Source organism: Pongo pygmaeus, chromosome 22 (genome assembly GCF_028885625.2).
Source record: "Pongo pygmaeus isolate AG05252 chromosome 22, NHGRI_mPonPyg2-v2.0_pri, whole genome shotgun sequence".
NCBI classification, from domain to species: Eukaryota; Metazoa; Chordata; class Mammalia; order Primates; family Hominidae; genus Pongo; species Pongo pygmaeus.
In genome coordinates this window covers 29,019,412-29,042,423 of record NC_072395.2, presented here as the reverse complement: position 1 = coordinate 29,042,423, position 23,012 = coordinate 29,019,412, and the positions used below count along the sequence as shown (strand labels likewise).

The 23,012-nt window shown below is 35.0% G+C and overlaps 1 protein-coding gene across 10 annotated transcripts in view; it reads right to left on the bottom strand.

Moving 5' to 3' along the window:
* LOC134738946 (uncharacterized) overlaps positions 1-23,012 on the bottom strand; it is a 419,251-nt gene that overhangs the window by 15,658 nt on the left and 380,581 nt on the right. For 7 of the 10 annotated variants that reach the window (XR_010125238.1, XR_010125239.1, XR_010125237.1 and 4 more), the window contains one exon: positions 734-848. The exons of 1 other annotated variant lie outside the window; for it this stretch is intronic. The gene's annotated coding sequence lies outside the window, so the exon portion shown is untranslated. Of the gene's footprint in view, positions 1-733; positions 849-5,642; positions 5,831-6,431; positions 7,435-23,012 lie in introns of those variants that run through there. 2 more of the 10 variants (XR_010125235.1, XR_010125236.1) reach the window with 2 other exon arrangements.

The following is a 23,012-nucleotide window of genomic DNA, read 5'->3' as shown; positions in this document are numbered from 1 at the left end:
ACACAAATTAGAGTACAAATTTCATTCTTCTAGAAAGAACCTTAAAAGTTGACATTTCTTTGAACAATTGTTTCAGAAATCCTTTTTTAAGTACATTTTCATTTTCTGGCATGGCTTGAATTGAATTCTAAACTTTCTGCTGCTTGTCCTCTAAGCCCCTCTGGTGAATTTAAATAGGCTTCCCTATATATTTAGTACATTCAAGAATTCTTTGTTGCAGTGCCTGCTCTGCTTTATTATTAGAGAGCTGCCTCGGAAGTACAGCAGTCAGTTTGTTTTCTGCCATTAATAAAGAGTCTACTTTTTTTTCCCACTTCTTTGAAGCAGTTGAAAAGGCTCCATGTTGGGTGGGAGGGGGCCAGGAAGAGAGGGAGAAATGGAGGGAACTGACTGTGGTGTAATCCCTCAACAAAAAGTGTTGTCTAAAGTAGAAACCTCCCCGAGGTTTACAAATGCCCAGACTGGGCTTTAGCGTGATGTATAAGACAGTAATAAGTTAGCTACAGACTGGTCTTCCCACCCCCAAGACTAGGAAGTGTACTACGAGTAAGGCACTGCATTTCAAAATTCTACAAAATCAAATGCTTCCATTGGCTGGTGTTTCAATGCCACCCAAGTATTTTCTCAAAGATGTCCAGAAGCTGTAAAAGCAACCACAATGTAAATCCACAATTTCTTATACTTCACTTATATGTCTAGAACAAATACATAGAAGAATTTCATAAAGACCTACCAATTTGGATGTATAAACTACTAATGTTGACTCATGGCCTACGGAAAGCTAATTCAAAGGCAAGGACAGGTGATTCCACAGAGTAGTCACTTGAGGCTCACAAATCATCAGACACCTATTGACAAAGAGGGAGAAACTTCTCAGAAGAGAGGCAAAGTTAAATCTATCAATCAACACAAAAGAACCCAAAACACCTCAAAAACCTTATATGGCCAAGACAAAACCTAGGAAGTTTTTATTCTTATTTACTTGACCCAATGGATATAGTCCCTGATTATATTTACACCTGTTTTGTTTGTTTAGAAATTATTAAGGTAACAGATTTAAAGTCACATTACTTATATCAATAATGAAAAATTTAGTTCACCTTATCAGAATTTTTCACTTTTAAGTTGTCCATAAAATATGCATGAAATTAACTGTTTATGTAAAATGAAGCTATTTAATCTCAAATTCACTTAATCTCAATTACCTTCAAGTTCCACCTGCTTTCAAATTCCTACAAGTAAACTATTACGTACAAGTTAATATTATTGGCTGATAATGTACTTCATAAAGTTACATTTAATATGTAGAGATGTGGAGAAAAGCAACATTTAATGAAAATTGAAGCTAGCTCATTGAAGAAATGGTGTGAATCATTTTATGAAGATATCTCAATTTTTACACTGTTTTTACTAAACCTTTCAAGAAATAAAGACATATAGGAAATAAATATGTGACCGACTGTATAGTTGGTCACTGAAAGATAAGAAAACTAGGATGATGATAGATAATAATGGTACCTAAGTTTCTGCACACTAAATATGTATTTGCAGAGCTACACTAAAAGTCTATTTCTCAAATGTTTACAAGGGCCCAGGATTTTTGTTTTAAACTTCTCTATATTAGGAACTTTGTTTTCCTTATCTAAATGCAGCCTCTAAGGGATCAGTGGGATTTGAGTGCTAAGTTAAATGTCTAGTAAAAAATTAAACAAAAGAATTCAAGCAATCAAAATGATGCCTGCATTTGCTGCCTACAGAAATGTAGGCTGCATTGCATGTGTAAATGGCAAGAAAATTTGGGCGTTAGCTAACCCTTTATATACTGCTTTTCTCAAACTCATCCAAACATGACAGCTTGTAAAACCATTTATGTATTTAAGGTGTATTAGACCAAGCCTAGGCACATGTACCAGCCTGCCCATTTGAAGAGGAGTTTAAGGCAGAACATACCCTTTCTAATTTCATTAGTAATTAACTTGTACTATAATTCTCCTGAGATACTTATTTCTCTTCAAGACACTAGTAATGCAGCCTGATGCTTAAATGATTTAAGAATATCTCTACACCTCTTCTGTAGCTCCACTGGAATACTAAAGTGTTTGGGGCTTTTATACTGAAAAAGATATTGATCCCATGAACCCTGAAATGAAATATAATCATATTTAGATTTGGCAAAATTCCAGAGTGGCTTCCTTGATGGATCCTAAAAGGCTTTAAAAAATGCTATTTTGGAAAATTGATGTTTTCCTTACAGAGATTAAAAGTTAAAAGCATGAGTATCACGATATTATCAGAGCAATACAAAAGAGACAAAAGAAAAACTGATACTTCATTGGTCTTTGGTAGATGTTGAAGTTGAATGATGATTTTTTTTTGCCAAAAAAAAAGGAACTTGAAGTTCACAGTAAATTAACAAACAATATGGGAAAGAAAATGAATCAGGCAGGGGTTAGTATATTTATGTAAAACAGTGATTGGCTATTTCAAAATTAAAATGTACAAATAAGCTGGTGTCAGAAAGGAGATGATTCCTCATTTCCACCGCATTGAGCAAGCTCACATCGGCAGCAGACACCCCTTAATATATGCGTCTGGCTCAGGCTGGTCTCCCAACCAGGAAGCCATCGAATTGTTAATATCACTGCTTTTTTTGTATGCAACACACATCATTTTCTCGCTCTTTGTTGTAGATCTCTCCTTTTTATTTTAAGCTTAGTATGATCTGATTTTCCAAATCATATCATAAAGCCCTAAAACGATATTATCCTGTGACAGCTGAGATAGAAATGCAGAAAAAGTGGCATCTGTCTATGCACATACAGCATAAAGTAGCTTATATAAACAAAGTCACCCACTTAAATCTGTATACACCTCTATGAAGTAAGAGAAAAGCTTTATCAATGATGCTCTCAAAAGACTGTTCATATAGGAGGCTTACATAGATAAGTTCCAATTGTGCAGGATTATCAGTAAAAAACATTTTATATGTTTATGGTGAAAATGAACAAACATCACTGCATTCTCAATTCAGTTTTGGTATATTTCTTTTATGAGACAGAAGTTAATATATATAGTGTGGTTCATGAATATGATAACATTAAAAAATTTTCATGTTTGAATAACCTATATCTGATATCACTATAGCCAATAAACATCTACCCCTTACATTGTTTTGGAACTAACTTGATGGAACCTCTTATAGATATTATTTATGATCATGTTAAAACAGGTGTCAGTAAACACATACTTGTATGTGATATTCTTTTTTACAAGTACTTTCAGACCCATTGTGTGAACATTGCTATTAAATGTAATCAAGCTTCCATGTACATGTAGACACACATACATAGATTTCTTTGTATTAAGAAACTTACGGTTTTAAAAAATACTCAATTCCAATGAGAATGAGGTCAAAAGAAATAAAAGATAAATACTACCAAAACTCTTTACTGTTTATATTACCTCCTTTCATTTGGAGCTTTAAAACTTATATTTATACACACACATACACACACCTAAAATTTCAGAACTTCTAGATAAATGAAGTAGATGATATAAATAATAAAGAATCTGAATAGGTACAGTGTGCATACATGCTTAAACATATTCTGCATGCTTTATATAGATGCATATGTTTATGATATTGTTATATTAATTTTTAATAACTATGACTAATAGATGATTTGTATTCTGTAATATTTCAAGTAGGTATTATAAGAAATTTTTAAAAAGGTGAACAAAGACTCCATACAGTATTCTAAATACATTCATAAATTTATTTTAACAATGCAGAAGACACATAATTTATGGCACCCATCTAAGGCAATAGTTAAAAGAATGAAGCCACTTTGTTGCTTCTATTAAGGAAAGTCTGTCATCTCCATTTTGAATCTTCATATTTGTAACATTATTGTAAAATTTTTAAATAGATTTAGTATACTGATTCTATCTCCAAGAAAGACATATCTGATGTGGCAATGGCTATTAAACTTTCAAATATGACATATTACTTATGGTTGGAATAGTTACCTCTGATAAAACTAAAATTCTTATAAAACTAAAACTATGCAGTTCATATGCAGTTGCTAGTCAAAGCAGTTTGACTTCATAGGTGGCGTTTACTGTTTTATCTCACGTAGGCCCATGATATGTACACAGTAAACTGTAAAAATTTTTAAAAAGACATATTTTCCCAGATTATTGGTGAAACTTTCACTCTTGGACTCTCGCAACAAAATAATTGTTAGAATTTTTAAGACATATAAAGTATGTTGTTTGGATAGAAGACTCAGAAAAGCCCTGGCAATAAATACAAAGTATAAAACAGCATTCTTCTTAAATCGGTAGTAAAATCTAATAGGGTCAATAAAGAAGATTGTAAATCATGTTATTTCTAGGCCTCAAGCATGATTATAACTGTATATGACATAGTCTGAGCCATAGTTATATGGAGACATACAGGATTTATTTAAGTAGCTAATGTATATATTTCAATGCATATGAAAAGAGTTATAAATATCCCCTCTCTTCATTAACTGAAGAGATATCCTCTTATACTAGCCACCTTAAAATGCACCAAAAGAAGCATTTTAAAACACTTATATTTTAATTTTGCTTCTTACACAGGTTTCTTATATTGCTTTTGTATGATCGTTATAATACAAACGCTATTTCAGTGCAACTGTGTAATCACTTTAGAGTACAGTTTCTGACAATAGTATTTTTGGGGGTGGGTCATGGTGAAAACATTGCTGATGATAAAGAAAAGCATTGTTCTTTTCTCCTAGGCAGAATCTATGTATGTTCTTTTGTTCTGGTGGTAACTGCAGACAATCAATAAGGTCCAAAGCTGCTGGTTCCCCTCCGCCTAGGTCCCAAGAGCCTGACTTGTGATGTTACTAAAATACCTCACAAGTTAGGGTCTCAGGGACTAGGAAAAGTCTGGTTTGATGCGGTAGAATTCTTCTTCCAGAAATAAGGATAGCTTAGAAATTACAGTTGGGTTCACTTAGGCTTTTACCTCTAAATACTATTTAAAATACGTAAGTAGAAATATATATGATATATAAAAGTTAGGATGAGCTGAGTAACCACGACGACCATTTATAGACTAATTCCAAACTTTAAACTAATGAAGAATATGAGAAACAATGCAGACAATGAACAGTTAAGAGTCATTCCATTAGATCCAAAGAAAGAGACTAAACATGGGTTAAAATCTGCTTCTAGCAGATTTGTACAGCAACACCATAGCCTCTATTACATTAAAGAAGGATTATATGCCAGTTAATGGGACCCTAATTGAAATTTTGCTTCTCGTTACACTGCTATACAGCACAACTGGTAAGGTGGGCCCAGGACATATAATACTTTAAATCGGATTTAAATATATACCGTTGCAGTTAAGAACAAAACAAAAACTTTTCTGCATGTCATAATTTAATACCTCTGAAGCTTGATTTTTCTCTTTGAATCTCCAAACTATTCAGACAGCAAATATTTCCACGCACACTCTGTAGTTATTTGAGCAATGTCACTTAATAAACATGTAATTTAAAATGCTGGCAACATCATAAAAAAACCATGATTCTATTTCTTGAATAATTACATTATAAAGCTCAATACTTTTAAAAATACACAACCCCAATCCTGTATATTCACTGAATTTCCTCCGATCTTTTAGCCTTGTTTGTGGTTCGAGAACAGAATTTGTACTTTAGGAATGATCCAAGGTTTAGTAGCATAGAACGCAGGGTAAAACAATCGGACCAGCCATAATATAAAAGTCCTGGCCACAGAAGTGGAATCTGGCTCTTCTGAGGTGGTTGATCTTAAAAGGGAAAAGAGGAGGAAAAAAAAATGGAAAGAATTAGAATGTTTTCCTGTAGAACAGGTGAATCATCCATTTCCAAGTAAGCTGCAAGGAAAGCTATACTGCACAAAATATTTGCTAACTGGCCCCCCTCCTCCACCCTAGTACCACACCCCTTTCCAACCACCACCCCCCACCCCCTGTCCAGATCTTTACTCTGCCTTGTAAGACTTTAAATATTCTGCTCCATGATGTAATGCATCATTATATAAGATCTCTTTCTGTTTATCATTTGATTTCCCATACTGAATCACTTATGGCTTAAAATAAATAGTTAAAAAACAAAAACCAAAAAAACAAAAAAGCAGCACTCACAAAAAGCGAAAAAATAAAACAGCCCTTAGATCGAAGTCCATGCTTTTCCCTAAAACTGAATATGGCTTTACAATTTTTGACCATAGCATTCAACCAATTATCAGAATGAAAAATCTCACCCCTCCATAAATATGACATTAACATAATTATACCACCCCCATCACGGAGACCCATCCTCCTTAGGGAATACATCTGATGCTCCAAAGATGGAAATCAGTCAGATTTTAGTTGCTCTCCAACGTACCTTTGCTTCTCACTGACTGACTGGCTTTTACCCTCCACGCACTCACACGCCACCCCCTCCCCTCGGCTAGACACGGATGCCCGAGCGAGCACGCGCGCGCACACAGGCATACAGACACACAGCGAGAGGCGAGGCAAAGCATCTGATGCTGACTCAGAGCGCTTCTGTGAGCAGGGGGTGGCAGCGGCTGGTATTTTCACTGCGCTCATCATTAACATTAACTCACAGTCTAGCATCCACCCTCTCCCAGACCTGCTGGACTGCAGCATTTGCATGACGCTGTCACTCTAGCCTTTGCAGGTCAGATGATGGAAGCAAAAAAAAAAAGAAAAGAAAAAGCCCCAAGGCTGTCTCATAGGAAATGCCTTCATTTCTTCCAGGGTCTCCTCATTTTTCCACCTTTCTACTTCCTCTCTGGCTGTTTCTCAGTTGTTTGACATCTTTCCGGAAGAAAATGTCTTGTGCTTCATTGAGCCAGTCGTCAGTTGGTCCTCCCCTCACCTCACACTCCTGATCCCCACCCCTTTCCCCCCCTAATCAATAAGACGGATCTCCAAATGCAGTTGTGGAAACAGGCTCCTGGACAGTCTCATCCTGGATCCCCTACCTCAGGAAGCAGGCAGCCAGGCTCACACGTGATAGAGAGAAGTAATGCCAGCAATTCTTTAATAGCCCTAGATTGTATTCCACGCCTTCATTTTCCCCACCTTGGTCCAAGGAAGAGCAAAGGGGACTTTCCACCTTCTATATGGAGCCCCCAAGCAGCCCAAAAGACACATGAGTGAGAACAATCTGTATAGATCAATCATTTCTATGTGATAATGAAAAAAAAAACCCTATGATTTTAATAAAAGTAATTGCTTAATATTTTTATTAGCTGTGCTCTCATTTCACAGGAATTGTAAGACCTGCCAGGATCTGAGTCATCAATATGATTTAAACTGTGTTGAAATCCTAAGTTGCTTAATAAAATCAACCAACAGAGATATTCGTATATTTTATTTTTTTTTTAATTTAAGAACTTTTAAAATAACAACAAATAGCTGTGTGGGGAGTGGATATGTAAAAGTCTTTGAGATTGAGACATGTTTGCAGCCCATAAATGTGAACAATTGACTATATACGTTTAAATAAAATATGGATTCTTGTACATATGTGGAGACAACCTACTATATGCATTATTACAAAAGGAAGTAAAACATTTGGCTGAACACAAATGTGTTTGTGCTACAGTGTTTCACAACACAAAAGGCAATATATAGGTATTTACTCAGTTCCTTTGTTCTTCAATTGCTCCCTTTAATGACAGAGTGTGGTAAAGTGCCTACCTTTCCTCTCTACATAAACAGCATTTCTGAATCACTTGCCAGACAGAGCTAGCCATCAGTGACTCTGCAGCATACAAGAAATACATACAAAGGGAAGCAAAGTACGGCAATTCTCAAGCCAACTCGAATGCTGTCTGGTGCTGTGGAAATTTCAGTTTACTCACACAGACAGATCCCAGCATGCAGTGCGGCACTGCAGGCTCAACTAAGGTAGCAGATTGGCAACAGATCTGTGGCAACAAACAAGAAGGACAACCATTCGCAGAGGTTCCAAAGAAAACATCACACAACCTATAAAGAGATAGAAGCATCGGTAGTAGGGTATGCATCTCTAAGATCAGTTCCCACAGCCTCCTGATCTGAAAGCAAAAGGAAAAAGAAACCTCTCAAACGCAAGAATAAAAATAGAAAAAGAAGTTGGCACCAGAAGGAAACAGAATTAAGAATATATTCTCATGAGAGAGAAAGGCAAGAAGGAAAATAATAACAGGGAAGAAGAAAGGGAAACACAGAAATGGGAAGAGGGAAGGGAAGAATGAAAAAGGAGAGAAGGAAACAGGTAGCAAAGAATCCCTAAGCATTGAAGCAACAATAAAATATGAAATTAAGTTTCTGACACGGAAGAATAGGAGTAGTATTCAACAAGCTTAGAACCTAATGAAAAACTAAAGCAAAAATTAACGCATGCGCAGCATAGCTTAAAATACTTGTCATTAACATTGAGACACCTGCTGACTTCTTCCTGTTCTATGTGGATTAAATAAATTGGTCATCTCTTAATCTCTCTTTGCTCAGACCCAATTTTTTTTTTTCTTTTTTAGCTCTCTGGCATCTGTGTCCTTTATGCTATTTATTTTTCTAGACAGTTGCCCACAATACTTTGGATAAATTAATGTCATGACCTCGCTATGGCTATCAGACATAAAATGTCGACTATTTTAATAATTGAACATGTGCTTACAGCAACTGCCTACTGATATCCCAGTTCTGTGGACTCCACATTAGCACTGCACTCTTAGCTCTGTGAATCAGAAACAACAAATGCAAATACAACTTTTTTTTTCCCCTAATCCATGCTATCTCTCTATTACATACAGAGATATACACACACGGAGGCCTTAACTTTACAGAAGGCATAACAATGTTAACTGAGGAGTTTAGAAAATCAAGAGGAATAAATATTCACACAAAAAAATTCATACTTAGAACTGAATGGCCACGCATTTAAAATATTTATATCCAGATAGAGGTTAGCCAGGTCCGAGTGCACAGGCTTCTGGTAGGACTTCCGTTAAGGCCAATGGGAATGCAGACTTGATTAAATCATATTTATTTGAAAGAAGATGTTGTAATCAATTAGTCCAATTACCACTGTCATATATACAGGTATAAGGTCTCTTCTGATTGTTAACATCTTATCATCAATACAAAAGCATCCCTAAATCAGAGTTTATACTTTGACTATGGCTAAAATACTTACAAAGTAAAATTTTGATGCTGTTTTACATTTAATTTAAGTCGTATAATGCAAGTATTGCCTTGCTAGATCAACTATTTTTGTGTTTTTGGAGACTTGTTCTGTTAACTTTCTAAAAAATAAGAAAGATAGATATGAATTTAACGGTAAAAAATATTTTCAGTTAAAGGAAGTAATAACTGACTACTCTGAAATACTTTAATACAACCTGTCTTCTACCTGACTACTAAGGCAGGAATCTTTTATTTCTTATAAATGCCATTTGAAATCAGTGCTAAGAAGGGGATCATATTTAAATTCTTTAGTGAGATTTGGAGTAAGAAGGATAGAAGACAAAAGACAAAAAATCAACTACAGTTCAAATTTTGACTCAAAATTCATGGATGTGCAGAATTTATTGTTTATTACTTGCATTTTTTCTTTGTTTTACTTAACCTGCATTCTCCAATAAGCTGTGACCAGCCACGTGTAGCTATTTAAATTTAAATTAAAGTGAAAATTCATTTTCTTTTTTCTGTTGCCCTAGCCATGTTTCAAATGTATAGAAGGGCACATCGTGATGGATACCATTTTGAATAGCCTGGATATAAAACATTTCCAACCCTGCAGAAAGTTTTATAGGAGACTGTTGATTTAAATTTTCCTTGTGAAAAGTTTTATAGCATAATTGATTATTGGATCTCAATATTTTCTTTCAAGTCTCTTTTAAGAGAATGAAACTATGTTGATTTATTTGAAGATCTAAAATAAAGAGAATTTCTTTTGACTGAAGAGTATCTATTGTTTTTATTTACTAATAGTCTGGAAATATGCATGATTACTTAAGGAAAAAGGGTATATAGATACTAACTTTGAAATAGTTGATAACAATGCTATCAGAAGACACAAAAAAACTACTCAAGCTAAAGTCTCCGAATAAATATGAGGTGTTTATTTGTCTAACTTTTCCAGAAATGAGAGTCATTCTCTTTTTGGAGCCAAACAACACATATTACATATTTCTGCTTTCAGTAAAGAAGTGATGTAATAGTAGTGTGAGTAGCAAAAATTCAAAAAAAAAAAAAATCTTTTCTAAAAATCCTGTTAAAATAAGGAGCAATCAGCAGTTAGGAGCATACAAAATTGTTGCGTTTTGTTTGTTTGTTTGTTTGTTTGTTTTTTAGGAGACAAGGAAGAGTAATTAAAGGGCAAGGGAGACAAAAATCAGATTCTTGTGGACTAGGATGAACTGGTTGGGAATTTTCTTTTTTCTGTTTTTGTTTTTGAGATGGAACATCGCTCTGTCGCCCAGGCTGGAGTGCAATGGCGCGATCTTGGCTCACTGCAACCTCGGCCTCCCAGATTCAAGTGATTCTCCTGCCTCAGCCTCCTGAGTAGCTGGGATTACAGGAGCGTGCCACCATGCCTGTCTAATTTTTGTATTTTTAGTTGAGACAGGGGTTTCACCATGTTGGCCAGGCTGGTCTCGAACTCCTGACCTTGTGGTCTGCCCACCTCGGCCTCCCAAAGTGCTGGGATTACAGGCATGAGCCACCACTCCCAGCCCTGGTTAGGAATTTTCTACGGAATTAACTGAGAAAAAAATCCCAGATGATACGAGCGTGTTTGTGAGTGCGTGTGTGTGTGTGTACCTTGGTATGACAATTTTGATTTACAAATCAGATTCTAGAACTAATTATTTTAAGCAAAATTAAATAACGTAAAATGTAAATTTATATGAGTTATTACTTTAAAAGGTTGACGATGAAAGATATCATTGGTTTTTAACAAGGAGAAAAAAAACTTGACCTATATTTTCTTTTAAGATTTTAGTGTTTGGACAAGAAAATGACTCAGTGTTAAATTCAGGCACTTTATGACCAGGATGCAATAGGTTTGCCAACCTGAAATTACTTTCTTTCTCTTTCTTTTGATATATGTAAGTGTAGAATATCACAACTACCATGGAAAAACAAATAATCAGAGATTTCTCCTCCTTTTAGGAATGATCCTGGCATGTAAAAATCTAATGTTCATTCTTGCATTTAGTAATACAAAAAAAAAAAGTGATTGTAATTCATTGTAGCAATCTCTTTTTCATGCCTTCCCTTCCTTGTTTTCTTTCCTCTTGCCGTCTCCCCTTTTCTGCTCTCCGGAAGTGTACAACCCACTTTCCAATCTAGTCTGTTAGTCATCAGTATCCACAAGGGGACCTCATTCAAAGCACACTACAGAGATGACACTGAGATGAGGGAACAGAGCAAGAAGAAGAACTTGAAGAAGGTCTTGAGCTAAAAGTGATGTGAACCTTGTTGTGCAACCACACATAGGAACAACTAGGTCTTGAGGATGCTGGTGGAGTGTTTCTCTTTCAGGGAAAAGGCAGGGAATGATAATGAGGGGCAATTTGGAGACCACAAAAATTATACCCTAACAAATTATATACAAATCTGAGGCCAGGCGCAGTGGCTCACTCCTGTAATCCCAGCACTTTTGGAGGCAGAGGCGGGTGGATCACCTGAGGTAAGGAGTTCAAGACCAGCCTGGCCAACATGGTGAAAACCCACCCTACTAAAAATACAAAAATTAGCCGAGCATGTTGGTGCACACCTGTAGTTACAGCTACTCTAGAGGCTGAGGCAGGAGAATTGCTTGATCTCAGGAGGCAGATGCTGCAGTGAGCCGAGATCACGCCAGCCTGGGTAACAGAGCGAGACTCTGTCTCAAAAAAATAAATAAATAAAATAAATATATATATACACACACACAAATCTGGAAGAGCATTTTTCAATAGTTCTCCATATTGTACATACTAATAAGTAATGTTTCTGCCGGGTTGATGTGCTTCCTAACAGGTGAGAGAGAAAACAATTAATCCTGGCTTTTTAAGAATGAATATAAGTGAGAAGCCTTCAAATGGCTTCAGAATTACTGTTGTATTTAGACTCTGAATATTATGGCACAGGATCAATAAAAATTTATGTTTTAAGTAACGTAACTATAGAAAAATACTATTTTCCATATGGTAGGCTAAGTACAACACCATGAAACAAAGTGAGAAAGTAGAAAAATAACCAATCTAAGAGTGAGAAAAACTAGTTCTAGTGCCAATTCTGTAATTAATAATGTTTATCATCTTGGATAAGTCATTTAACTCTTGGAACCTAAGTTCTCTTATTTTTAAAATGAGGAGAGAGGACTAGGTTATCTCCAAAGCCCAATTTAGCCCTAAAATTCTGTGCAATGGAAGGACAGTACAATTGGAAACACATCCTGGTAATTACTATCTGCTATTTAGATATCTGTTTATATAATTATCTAATTTAACCCTCATAATAACTGTCCAGTAGCATTTATCCCCAGTAAAGCTAATGACATAGCCTCTTCCTATATCCCTGTGGTATCTCACCTCGTAGCTGAATTTCAAAAATGTGTATGTTCTCAGGCCATGCGTGGTGGCTCATTCCTGTAATTGCAGCACTTTGGGAGGCTGAGGCAGGTCAATCACCTAAGGTCAGGAGTTCGAGACCAGCCTGACCAATATGGTGAAACCCCATCTCTACTAAAAATACAAAAATTAGCTGGGCGTTGTGGTGTGCGCCTGTAGTCCCAGCTATTCAGGAGGCTGAAACAGGAGAATTGCTTGAGCCCAGGAGGCAGAGGTTGTGCTGAGCCGAGATCAGGCCACTGCACTCTAGCCTGGGCAACAGAGTGAGACTCCACCTCAAAAAAAAAAATTGTATCATTTCACATTAGCTGCATAATATGGCAACTTCAAAATGTTATACTACATCTTTTATGTAGATTACTTTATTTCCACTGAAATGTTTAATTATTTGAAATGCTATATAAAATATTTTCATTTTATAACTAGATAGTAATTTTCTAAGATTTAAAAATGTGTAAACACAGTTATGGCATAGGCGCTGGGGAGAAAACCTCATAATTTCATTGGATGACTGCAAAAATTAGCCTATGTGATTAAAAAAAATTTTAGGATTCATTGATCTAATAGACACACTTTAGCTTTAATAAGGCATTTAAAATTTGTCAAGATAAGACATATAGTTTATAAAACCTCCTTAAGTGGATTTCTGAAATTTGAAATACAAAGGAAACCAGAGAAACAGGTGAATCATAGGTTAAAAATTCTCTATCAACTTGCAAAAACCTTAAAAACATCTTTTTTGGTTTCAAAAAATACTCATTTTTCAAGTGCTCCTTAACTGAAGGGGAATAAAGTTATTAATGGATAGGTATTATACTGACTGTGCATAATCATTTTTATTCTAGATTTTTAGAGTTTTCTTTTGTGTAAAAAATATGCTAATTTTGTAGGGTTCTTTTCATAAGAAAAGAAAATGCTTTATCTACTAATTATGACAGTTAGCGGGAGCACAAAATATAGAGCAAATTATTTTAAATTAAAAAGTGCTCTCTCTTTATAGATACCTTTTTCTAAGTTTTTCATATTAATTTATACACATTCTTTTCAAGATTGAATTTCACTTTGCTATCTCTATGCTCAGTAATAGAAATTGCTCCCACTTTTAGAAGTATAAGTAATGTGAGATGTTTAACTTAAAAAAAAAAAACAACAACAAAACAAAAAGCATGTTATTCCATGAAGGATGCCACTATAGCATATTCTCAAACTCTGTTACTTAAGGTCTTCAATCTTGGTTAAAGAAGCTTCCATTACATGGAGTTAGTGGAAAATGCTTCTAAGCATTATAAACATCATTTAAATATTTCTGCACAATGAAGGTTCAAGTGTATTCTGCATTCTCATACTTTGTTCTATCTTTTCCAATCAATTGTATTGATTTTGTTAAGGGTTAGAAGGTATACTTTCATTGATCAAGAAAATAGCGTAACATAGCAAAACTCTTTCAATTCAAGACAGATCAATCCCACCTTCGCCTCCTATTAGATACATTATGCTTATTTATTCTGCATCTTTAAATTCCATAATATATAGCTGTTTAAGAAAGGAAAAAGACAAAGAATTTTCTATTTTCTTGGAAAACATAACACATTCCCGGGTGTTCCCCACACTGAACTGCTACTGAACTTAGGAGACCTTGTGACACCTAGTCAAGTGCTTGGCCTCAGTTTCAAGTTCACTGAAGAATGTGGGCCCTTTTCAGGAGTTTAGAAAGCATTAAAGAAAAAAAAAAACTTCCCAAAAATATTGAAATCATTTAGCAAATCAGTGTTTGAGAAAATAATGATGAAGACATATCATCGTAGCTATCTTTTCCAGAGCCATTGCTCACTTTTTTAATGCCACAGTAGAACTGGGTGAGCTCTAAACAATTCATTGGTTCTGACAGCTTATAACTTAGGAAACAGAATGATCCAAGTTAAGTTACCTTAAAAAATAATGCAATAGAACAAACAAAAAACTCCTCACACAAGATAGTGTTCGTATATTAGTCTCTTTGGGGAGGTATTTTGTTAGGCTCTGTATATCAAAGCTCCAAGAGTTAGCATTTTGACTTTTACTAGCCTGGAAAGTTATATGCTGATTAACGCCCTTCCAAACTCTCCATACAAAACTTTACTTTTGTAACAAAGAAAACATTCACAATTTCAAAAGCCTAATAGCCTAAGTGGCCCACAGGCATGTTAATTTTTTACAGTAATGTTTGACTATATTTCTTTATACAGCAATTTAATTAATGTATTTTCTCTTATGTGACACTAGCCATAACTCACTGAGGAAAAGGGTTGTTAGAACTTATGTTCAGATACTTTGCTATTATAAAGTATTGAGTTTAAGAGAAAGTGTATTCCCATTCCCGTGCGTGACAAAGACATGTTTTAAAGTACACATTAAACAAAAGAAAACTGCTTTTCAATTACTGAATGCAGTGCTCAGTAGGACAGAAAACGTACTGCTTCTCTTAAATGCTAGACCTTTAAAACATTTGCTGGATGACAGCACTATAAAAAAAATACAGTTTCTTTAGTAAAGAATTAAAGCTGAATATGCAACATTTCTTAGAAGCATTGAATAAGTCTATTTGTCCAGCTTACTTTGCAAAGACTGCGTGGAAAACAGCACCATAAACACTTTCAGTCCCCACACAAGGGCTAAACAAAGAGTCCTCTTTCTAGCCATCTAATCGGGTAATTTATTTTTTCAACCATCACATAAATCGAAACACAGCTGTAACCAATGACTTGCAGATCCAGTTCCCAGCCAGCTGGAATCAGTTCTGCTGAAACAGCAAGATTTTTACATTGTTCACTTCTGTACATCTGGAGAAATCATTGAGGTTCAAAGGTGACCAGAAAAGCTCTTTAAATAAATTCAACTGACAGTGAAGATTTGCCTAAGGATCTACAAACTCTACATTCACTTCTACAAAATGTTCATGTCATGAAATTAATGCTTATAAAGGCTATTTGCATCCCAGTGAATATAGACTTTACGAGTTGCTAATTGAATTAAGCACTTAAATGCCAATTTCTTTCAAAAAGCTTGCATAGGTTTCCTTGAAACTTTTTCCTAGGAGTTGTTGCTATTTAAAGACGGTTCTATTAAAATACTACATTACAGGCAGAAAATCAGCCATAAGAACCTGTAACAAAACCAGATACTAGAAAGGTACCTACTTATATCTCAAGTTCAATCGCTTTTAGCTAATACAATCCTTTATTTAGATAAAATGAATAGAAATATTATCTGAAAGAAAGCAGAGCTGGAATACCTCCATCAAGCTAGGCAGGCAAATCCCTCAAAGGAGCCAGAGTCCTGGGAGAAACAAATGTGGGTTAGGAATGTTCCATAAGCAGTCTTGCAGGGAAGTGATTCTGGCACAAGACGGAGAGAAACCCACGAGCACCAACAACTTTTGTTCTGCCTTAGAAGCACAGAACTGTACATAGGGCAAAAGCTAAGACTCCCCAAAGCAAAAACAGGGCAGTTCGATGTAAACAGCCCTACATAATAATTGGATAAATTTAGAATACATAAAAATCTAGAAGAATAAGTGTATTATTGGCATTTATATTATGCACAATATATCAATTCCAATGCATCATTTTCTTCACAAAAACCATCAAAAAGATACCCACTTGTGAAATAAATATATATGTCTGACAAACTTCTCAAGTCAGTTTTTATTGTGGTTAGAAAAACAATGTACAAGTGAACCACAAATGCATTTTACTTTTCTTTCTTTAGTTAAATCAATATACAGGGAAACAAGTGATTTTCATTATTTAACCATCTTTTTCAAATGTGTGGGCATTTCAATTATGGTGGATCAATAATCAGTAACTTCCTTAGGCATTGTGCCTTGAAAAAGATTGAACCAATGAATAGCGATAATGTATAGTTCTCAGTTCATGCTGAATGACAGATGGTGATCACATAGTGAGTTGCAATTCACAATTAGATATTAAATTCATATACAGATGTTTAAGTTCATGCACTTGTTAAATGTGACTGATTTTTGTGTGTCAATCACTGTGTACACAGGCTATAGAAACATGGTCTGGAACAGTTAGAAAAGTGATTTAATGAATAATAAAGTATTTGATATTCGAGGATTACCTTTAAGACTTTCAAGGTAATGAAAAATTACACCTACCCAAAAGGCAGGCAATCTGCATTCTTGCCCACCACTGGTTATTAACTCACTGTAGGATGTGGAGGAAGGGGATCTAGAGAGGCACACAACCTCTCTAGATCTCCCGTAGAATAAAGGTCTCATGTTGTTTCCAGCTGGCTGGAATATGCATATTTTTGCAAGGAATTTTTAAAATCCTGATATACATCTGCCAATACCATTGCTTCTCAAATGTAAAATGCCAAATTCTCTCTCTTAAAAAATGTCATTACTTTCTGAGTAAATACCATTTAAAAAAAATCTCTCCTTTTTAAGATATGAACCAAGCAATCCAGAAGTAACTAGAGTCTACTAACTTATATCCTTGATTAGTACAGGGAAAGTTAAATTTATAGGGAAAATTTGTGAATGAACATTGCTAAAGTTTATGAATATATCATTTAAAAGTAAGTAGCCAGTTAAACATATCATTGTTTTAAAACTGTACTAAAATTAAACATCTCCCATACTCTGTTCTCTACTGTGATATTAAGGTATTCTTCATAAGTAAATTCGCATGACAGAGTTTTCAGTTTATAAACATTTTAATGATTTTAATTCACAAGTATTCCAGAATCCTGTGGTCCTGTGATGTACATACATATAGTTATTCAAATATACAATGTTTCTAAAGCATGTGTAACATATGACAATTTACATATATTAATGTAAGTGAAGATTTACTATATTGGTAAGAGTAAAAATATCCAAGAATTTTCATTATTTATGATAGAATGTCAACTGAACCAATAGCAGTAGAAACTGTCACACAAATACTTGTTCAGAAAAAAACATAACAATTCAGCTAAAAGAAAAAAAAGGGGGTGGTGGGGGGTAAACCTTATTAGAAAACAACTTGTTTTAGGTGTTGCCCAACAGATGATATCTTGAAATATGCCCAGCTAACATGTAAATTTCAAAAGTTAGTTTCTTACTTAAACTTATTATTATCAAAGTTTGATCTAATATTTTTTACCCAGTTTCTTTTTTCATAATTCCTCTAGACTGTAAATTACAAAATAAATATTTAGTATGTGATCCACACAACATATGCTATGAAAACTCTATAGAAAAATGCTCTATGTGTCACTATGAGCTTGCTAAACTAAAAATGGGTGCCATGCTTTATTCTTTTACAAGAACTAAAAATAGGTTTCTCATATAGATTTGAGCTGATAGACTGAAGGAGAAAGTTCTAACATAGATGAATATTCCATGTCTATTTGTGAACATATTTTACTCTTATTACTTAGTACATTGGTATTAGCTTAACTCTTTTTAAAGAGTAGAGAAACACGGCATTTTATTAATATTGCAAGTTTTTTGTTAATCATATATATAAAATATTGTGATAATAGTTTTAATTTCTTAGAGCTAGGTGTTAAAGAGTCACAACATACATTTTTAAAGTATGTATTGAAATATAATTGCCATTAAACTAGCTCTAAAATTATGTTTGATTATTATTTAGTAAGGGCTTTTTAATCCTAATAATGGTTTTGTAATGATTAAGGCAACTTTTATTTATATTAGTTATTTGTTTATATGCCTATTTTGTTTGTAACAGCACATAAGTCTCCTTGGAAAATGGTAGAATTTTAGATATTTAAAAGTAGTTTGGTGGAAAGTAATGAAAATGTATATTCAGAGAAGGGTGAAAAGTTTAGTCTTTTTGGACAAAGTAGAATATGATGAGAATATTGGAAGGTGGGACTGGAGAAAACCATGGAGTGAAACAGGGAAGGGGCTCATAGACAAAATCAGATTCTTAACATGCATTCTAGAATCTTCCACAATCAAACAATACTTCCAAATTAAGATTTAATAGGAATTGTCTCTTTATTATTTAAAGAAAAATATGTAATATTTAAACAAGTTCTTCTCCATTTCTGAAGAAGGAGAATTGGACCTTATACTGACTTGCAAAATTCTCACGAATTAAGTTCACCATTCTATACAAACAGAAATAAAGATTTTTCAAAGTCTACAATGACCTTGATCATTTTAAAATTTGATGGGTCTTCTTTGCCAACCAAACTCTGGGAAGTCCAGCCACTTTTTTTTTGAGACGGAGTCTAGCTCCGTCTCCAGGCTGGAGTGCAGTGGCACTATCTCAGCTCACTGCAAGCTCCGCCTCCCGGGTTCTGCCTCAGTCTCCCGAGTAGCTGGAATTACAGGCACCCACCACCACGCCCAGCTAATTTTTGTATTTTTAGTAGAGGCGGGGTTTCACCATGTTGGCCAGGCTTGTCTCAAAGTCCTGACCTCCCGTGATCTGCCCGCCTCGGCCTCCCAAAGTGCTGTGATTACAGGCGTGAGCCACTGCGCCCAGCCTATCAAGTCGGATCTTGGTGATATTCATTCAATATGAAGTACCAAGTGAAAATAATCAGGATATTTAAAAATCCTAAGATTATAGTTAAGCATTTTGAGTGTTTGATTGGGTTATTGATTACACTGACTCCTTGTCAGTAGGTAGATATCACTAGCCATTTTAGAATGTTTTACAAGAGGGTTTAGCCAAAGTCTTTGTCAAAAAGGAACACGCCATTAATTTGGGTGTAAATTTTTTGGGAGAAAATTATGTGCGTGTGTGTGTGTGTGTGTCTGTGTGTGTGTCTGTGTGAGAGAGAGACACACACACATAGAGAGAGAAAGACAGATAGAGAGAGAGACACACACATACACACAGAATTTTGTAGTTTCAATCTTTCAAGTCTCAGACTTGAAACTCTAAGACGGCACAGAGATTCCTGTAAAAGTGGTTCATAGAGGAGCTTTTCTTGTCTTTGGAGGCCTAATTAATATTATGTGGCAATGGTTGAAGCTATTAAAAATTTTTATTTTAATTACACTAAAATTAGAAACTCAAGATCAGCTGACACTCATGTTCAGGCCAAGTTTTAGCCTATGCTTTCCCCCAATCTTACCATCTTCATAGTTAATCAGTTTTAAAGAACTACAATTTCTTCCTTTCTAAAGAGTGAATTATAACACATTATATTTGAAAACTCTTGAGTTTATTTTCTTTCCAGAGGATCCATAAGTCTTCCAAATCGACCATGTAAATCAGTTCACTTATCTCTCCCTCTCTTAAACTAGTAAAATTTCCCAAAATGTTACAGGTACTGTTTTAAGCAAGCCAGGATAGAGCTTGTAAATTACCTAATATGCTTTGTTCATGAACTAGCCCAGCTGGAAAGATTATGTCCATATAATGGTACCCATTAGCTTTCTATCTGTGCAATAAATTAAAATGAAATGTGAGGGGGGAGTGATTCTGTGTCAAGTATACCAATACTTTTAGCCTTTTAGAACCAACTTTATGTATGTGAAAATTCAATATGTAAAAATTTAAAAAATCATATTCAAATGGGCACTTCAAATGGCACATCTGTGTACACAAGGTTATTTCTAGAGCTTTCAGTCACTTGAATTTAATTTGACATATATTTTATAAATATCCACTGAGTGGAAGTTACTAAGTTGCTAAAAGAATTACAAAAATGAAGGGAGAAATAGCTTCTGTCTTCAAAAAGTTTAATATATGGTAGAGAGTCAGATACAGAAATTGTGATCTGTGGAAAGTGTGAAGCATTCTCTCAAATACAAAGTGCTATAAAAACACAGGAGAAAAAGACAGTAAATACTGAATGCTTTATAGAAGGCTTCCAGCAGGAAGCTCCACTTGAGTTAAACCTTGAAGGAAAAGGACTGTTCAACAGGAAAATCTAGAAGAGGGAGAAAAGACATAGTCTCTGGGCTGAGCAGGAGGAAAGGCTCAGGGTGGGAATTCACAGAGTTTGGGGGAAATGACTAGAACTGCAAAAATGCTGGCTTATACAAGGAATGTTACTAGGAAAAATGGCCAGGCAGTTGGATTGGGGGTTTGGTCAGACAGGGTGTTTGGTGTACTAAGAAGTAATACTTTGGGCATAAATGACCGACTAAAATCTTTTTGAGTAAAAGTTTTAGACTAGCATAAGACACACAACAACAATGCTAACAATTAGTATGTACTTAATACCAAATCCGTACCTAGCAAGGTGCTAGTACATATAATGCCATTTAATCATTCACTGGGTAAACGGTATAATTATTAGCAATTTATTGACAAGAAATCTGAGCTTCAAAGAAGTAATGTACCCAATGTGGTATCACTAGTAAGTGGCCAGAATTTGATTGTGGCCTATCTGATTCCATTCATTCCTTTCTTAAGTCTTTAGTCAGATAACCTCTCAAAATTAAATTGGTCTCTCTGCAAGCACAGTGTTAAATCTCAGTACACCATAGGATAAGCAGTCTATGTCAGGTCAGGGAGGATTCTACAAAGAAACTGTAAGAGTGCACACAGATTCCAGGAGTTTCTTTATATTTGGAACATTTTGGAAGTGACAGAGGACTCAAATATAGGTTTTTCTGATCCCAAAGCTCATGTTCTTTCTTTCATGTTACTATTGGACTAATCAATATTTTAAATAGCTGTGAAAAATTTCATCTCAGGAATGTATTTGTTTAACAAATTCCCAAATGTTGAGAATCTCTAGGGCTTCAAATTTGGGAACATGGCCAGGCACAGTGGCTCACGCCTGTAATCCCAGCACTTTGGGAGGCCAAGGCGGGTGGATCATGAGGTCAGGAGATCGAGACCATCCTGGCTAACATGGTGAAACACCGTCTCTACTAAAAATACAAAAAATTAGCCAGGCGTGGTGGCACGTGCCTGTAGTCTCAGCTACTAGGGAGGCTGAGGCAGGAGAATTGCTTGAACCCGGGAGGCAGAGGTTGCAGTGAGCCAAGATAGCGTCACTGCACTCCAGCCTGGGCAACAGAGTGAGACTCCATCCCCCACACCCCCCAAAAAAATTGGGGATCAAATGTATAGTGTTAAAATGAATACTTTTTCCCATGTGTCTTTTTCCTCTATTTGAATTCTCTCCTTTGTATAACATTGTAGAAGTGAGACGGTTATAATGATTTAAAGCAGCTGAATAACTTTGGCATAACTGAATAATTGATATCCTAGAGATATTTTCCATTTTTATTTGAATTCTATAATGTGTCAAGCATAAAACCATAATATCTAATATGAATTCATTAGAGCCTTTGCTTGTCAGTTTCATTCATTCATTTTTCCATTAGCTCATTACTTAACTATTGTGTTGTCCATTCACTTCTTATCCAACTACACATTATATGACTGAAGATTCAGCTAGAGATTAGACTTTTCACTATCTAGTAAGTCTGTGAGAGTAGTCACTGAATACCTTAATGTTCAAGAAAACTTAAGTCATTAATTTCAGGAACTTAAATATTCTATCCCATGTGGTCTTCTCAAGTTTCATGATAAAGTAGACCATTTAGTGATGCATCATGATGTTATTTCCAGAGGAATAAAGTCAACTCTTGGAAAAAAATTTATAACAAAACTTCCATGAGCGTTTTAGTTTTACCAGAATAAAATCTATCAGTTTGGAGGCTTCTTTTTGCATTCCTGTATCATTCATATTTCTAACTACTTTTTAAAACTTTTTGAAAATAATCATTTAGACTATAGAAAAGTAAGCATAAATGTATCACAGAAAAAGTATTTTTTAGGGGTCTAAATTAAATTTGAAAGCACATCACACTTCTAATTTGAGAATTTAATATGTAAAAGAGAGATGTAAAAGAGAGATGAAATAAAACAAAACTTAGAAACTGAGTTCTGATTTTGTCTCTGCCGTGTTCATTGTGCAACTACAGACAGGATACTTAACACCTCAAGGCTTCGGTTTCTTCCTTTGAAAACGCATTACACTACCACAGTGGAATGGAACAGCAATTTTGCAACTTTAAAACCATTGAAAACAAAAAGCGCCATATAAACATAAAATAACATTTCCTCATAACAGATTGATCTGGAGTTACTTTGCCTGCTACTTGTAAAGTAAATTTTGTTAGATGGAGAAAAAAAAAAATCCCAATTCATGACTATTTCTTCAACTTGGCTTTATGTGTCTGGAATTCAATGACAGAGTTGTTGATTTTGGAAGACGTGAAATGCAGCAAAAACAAGAGGATAAAGTCTGAACTCCTATTGATCAAGGTACATAAGCTGTAGTGGGGTAAAAATAAATAGAGACAACTAGTTAAGTTTTCAGGATCTGAAGGCACTGTTCTTTTGAGTTGAAGA